We start from the raw sequence: 4,567 nt of genomic DNA on the forward strand, positions 1-4,567 counted from the left end.
TTTATGGTGAGTAGCAACTTTCCTTCTATTATAGAGTATATACGAAATGTGAGGAAAATCCAATACTTGACAGCTGTAATAATTTTCTCATTCTTAGGTCAGAAACTGGCTGTGTTAATTCCCAGACTGAATAACACTTATGAATTTATAGATAAGTACCATCAATTGAGTCAAGGTCGTAAAACCACTGTCATGTGTAAATATTTGTATCTTGATGGATTCGGAAATTTCAGGGTAAAAAAAAAAACAAGGAGATAATAGCATTATTAATTAGTAAGGAATAACTAAGCCATGTTATAGTTTATTAATCAACAGCTGACAATTAAAACACACACACACACACACACACACACACACGCACACAATCTCTCTTTAATTAGTAGACACACAAATTCTGATAAATACTGTGGAATGTAATTTTCTTCCACATTCGCCCAATGGACAGAAAACAACATAAATTACACATAAAATCACTGAAGGTGCTTGTATGCCAAGTCATTATACAATAGGTAATTCATATGAATAGGTACTAAAAACCTGATATAAATGATGACGAGATTAAATGTCAGTGCATCAATAAACTAGCAGCAAATGATGAGAAAATATTGCACGCAATTTTCTTAAATACAAAACTTGTGATACTAAAGACCAATGATAAGGAATTTGCATATTGAGCTACAAAATATAATAAATTTCTCTGTATCAAACAGTGTACGTAAAATGAGGTACAACGCTGTTTGTTCCACGTATAAATATTTAATATTATGCATGAGACTGAATGAAAGATATGAAAAACCAGTAAAAAAGTTACTGGAGTGCTATTACTGTGTCACAGTAACAGACTGTCTATCACCGTATAACCAGTCTCTGAGTAGAAAATTCTCTCTAAAAAATTGACAATTTCTATGTCACAAATTTCTTTTTCACTAAGCCACTATCTTCATAAATTTTGTATAAAACCAGTTTTCTGTGATAATATTGGCTGTTTGACATGGACCGGCAACTGATTCCACTTTCTCTAGAGTCCTGTCTTCTGAAAGGAGGTAGCCTCATTCACCACTAAATACTGCCAGTAATTTTCAAACATTAAGTCTATATGCTACAGTCACACAAAAGACGTTCTGTTTTGTAGCACATGTATGAAAACAATCTGAAAAAAAAAAAAAAGAAAACACCCATTACTGTTGTATATAGATAACAAAAAGGTGTAAATTAATTACTGAGAGTTTGTAGACTGTGTGTTTCTACAAACAAAAAATTACTTGAATCAATAATTCAGGAACTAGGATCAGCCAATGCAAACAGGAAATTTGTCTGGAATTCAGACTTAGAAAACCTTGGCCACATTCTTCACATGGAGCAAGATTTTTCAACTTCATGTCACTGGATGGAATGGGTTAGCTAAAAAGAAATTTACACGCTATCATAGCAGAAAAATGTCATTATTCAGTTCCACAATTCTTAAGTGGTGACATAATTAACTCTGGAGAGTAAGCTTAAGCTGATGAACTAGTACAAGTGGCTGTAAGTTAAGATTAACTTAAGTTTTTGATACTATATGTGTGTCTCAATTATGTTATTTGTGAGTCTGATGTCCATTAAAATAGTGATTTATGTATGTACATAATGAGATAATAAAACTGATTTTGATTCAGAAAAATGAAATGGCACATTGTTCACCTTAGATGTTTATGTTGTTTTCTTTTATCAGTTTCTTTGTTTCTTTTGGATGGTTATCACTGCTCTTAAAAATGCTATATGAGACGAATGTGTTTAAAATATATCAGACCAAAAAATGCATGGAACACAAAGTCAAGACATAGTGGCTGACTAATGACTTACACATAAATCAATGCGCCAACCATCTTTTGTGGGAGGCAGACGGTGCATGGGATAGGAACAGGAATGTAACATGGGTACTAGCGAGTTCATGTGGAGACTGAGCCCATGAGATTTATGGTAACCCCAATATAATAAAGTTTCGCCATGCACCCACAGTGAAATCAACAGAAACTAACAGTAAATAATGTTTATTAGTTCACTATTGTTCAATATTGTACCAATAAAAAATATTACCACATGTAAACAATCCAAAAAGGAAGCAATCACAGAAAACTACAAACACAGATCTCAGAATACAGATCAATGCTGAGTTACACATTCATAGAAACCAAAGAATTGGGGAAATCTTGTTGCTTTCATGATGATGGAAGACTGTGGGCACTTCAGATGACAAACACTTCATGTAGAAAAATGAATATTTGCTTATTCCCTTCTTTTTTTTCATTCACTCTGCAGTAGTTACTGGTTTCAAATTTCAAATATACAGACTACCAATTTCAGAGCCAAAGGCCTCCATCTTCAGGCATCTTAAAATGATGTACGAACTAATTTAGATCTATATCTCTACTCCTGAAGCCACCTTATAGTGTGTGATGGAGGGTAGCGATGGTACTATTATCATATTATAAGTTCCATTCACAAATTGTGTATGGAAAGAACGGCTGTTTATAATGTCTGTGGCTTTTTCATCATGATCATTTCACAAGACATTTGTGGAATGAAGTGATATGTTGCTCAACTCTTCTTCAAACACACACTCTCGGAATTCCAACATTATGCTCACTTTCAAAAACAGTACCTCTCTGGTAGTGACTGCCACTGGAGTTTTTCGAGCATATCCATGATTGTCCCAAGACTCGATCAAACAAGTGTTTTGCAAGTCACTTCTTTTGTGGATGAATTACATTTCCTTAAGATTCTTCCAATGAATCTCAGCCTGGCATCTGCTTTTGCTACAATCTGTTTTATGCAGTCATTCCACATTAGGTTGCTCTGGATGGTTACTCATGGGTATTTTATGGTTGTTACCAATACGGTTTCCAATGATTTCTCATCAGTAGCATAATCAAGCAGTAATGGATCTCTTTGGCTATTTACACATATTATGTTACATTTATTTATGTTCATGGTCAACTGCCAGCCACTGCACCAATCATTGCTCCTTTCCTATACAAAACACCACTGACTGCAAAAAGACTCACGGAACTTCCCACGTTGCTAGACCATTTATATACAGGGTGGCCCATTGATAGTGACCAGGCCAAATATCTCACGAAATAAGCATCAAACAAAAAAACTACAAAGAATAAAACTCGTCTAGCTTGAAGGAGGAAACCAGATGGCGCTATGGTTGGCCCGCTGGGTGGCGCTGCCACAGGTCAAACGGATATCAACTGCATTTTTTAAATAGGAACCCCCATTTTTTATTACATATTCGTGTAGTACGCAAAGAAATATGAATGTTTTAGCTGGACCACTTTTTTCACTTTGTGTTAGATGGCGCTGTAATAGTCGCAAACGTATAAGTACATGGTATCACGCAACACTTCGCCAGTGCGGACGGTATTTGCTTTGTGATACATTACCCGTGTTAAAATGGACCATTTACCAACTGCGGAAAAGGTTGATATTGTGCTGATGTATGGCTATTGTGATCAAAATGCCCAACGGGCATGTGCTATGTTTGCTCGGTATCTGGGACGACATCATCCAAGTGTCCAGACCGTTCGCCAGAGAGTTACATTATTTAAGGAAACAGGAAGTGTTCAGCCAGGTGTGAAACGTCAACCACGACCTGCAATAAATGACGATGTCAAAGTAGGTCTCTTAGCTGCTGTCGCGGCTAATCCGTAAATCAGTAGCAGACAAATTGTGCGGGAATCGGGAATCTCAAAATTGTCGGTGTTGAGAATGCTACGTCAACATCGACTGCACTCATACCATATTTCTATGCACCAGGAATTGCATGGCGATGACTTTGAATGTCATGTACAGTTCTGCCACTGGGCACAAGAGAAATTACGGGACGACGACAGATTTTTTGCATGTGTTCTATTTAGCGACAAAGCGTCATTCACTAACAGCAGTAACGTAAACCAGCATAATATGCACTATTGGGCAACGGAAAATCCACGATGGCTGCGACAAGTGGAACATCAGCAACCGTGGCGGGTTAATGTATGGTGCGGCATTATGGGAGGAAGGATAATTGGCCCCCATTTTATCGATGGCAATCTAAATGGTGCAATGTATGCTGATTTCCTACGTAATGTTCTACCGATGTTACTACAAGATGTTTCACGGCATAACAAAATGGCGATGTCTGTCACATAGCTTGCATGCAGTTGAAGTTGTATTGAAAAGCACATTTCATGACAGATGGATTGGTCGTAAAAGCACCATACCATGGCCCGCACGTTCACCAGATCTGACGTCCCTTGATTTCTTTCTGTGGGTAAAGTTGAAGGATATTACAGAAGGAGAACTACTCGCTGTTGAGAGGAATGTCATTACACATATTGCCAAATGCATTGAGGTTGACTGACATCATTTTGAGCATTTACTGCATTAATGTGGTATTTGCAGGTAATCACGCTGTAACAACATGCGTTCTCAGAAATGATAAGTTCATGAAGGTACATGTATCACATTGGAACAACCGAAATAAAATGTTCAAACGTACCTACGTTCTGTATTTTAATTTAAAAAACCTATCTGTTACCAA

At 36.9% G+C, this 4,567-nt stretch overlaps 1 long non-coding RNA gene across 1 annotated transcript; it reads right to left on the reverse strand.

Moving 5' to 3' along the window:
- Window positions 1–281: 281 nt before the first annotated feature.
- LOC124771001 lies at window positions 282–1,403 on the reverse strand. The gene is made up of 2 exons (XR_007013256.1): window positions 1,263–1,403; window positions 282–1,150 (listed from the first exon to the last, which is right to left on the reverse strand). It is a non-coding gene; the product is annotated as an uncharacterized LOC124771001 (long non-coding RNA).
- Between the last annotated feature and the right edge of the window lie 3,164 nt (window positions 1,404–4,567).

The sequence above is a fragment of the Schistocerca piceifrons genome, unplaced genomic scaffold (genome assembly GCF_021461385.2).
Source record: "Schistocerca piceifrons isolate TAMUIC-IGC-003096 unplaced genomic scaffold, iqSchPice1.1 HiC_scaffold_851, whole genome shotgun sequence".
In the NCBI taxonomy this organism is placed as follows: domain Eukaryota; kingdom Metazoa; phylum Arthropoda; class Insecta; order Orthoptera; family Acrididae; genus Schistocerca; species Schistocerca piceifrons.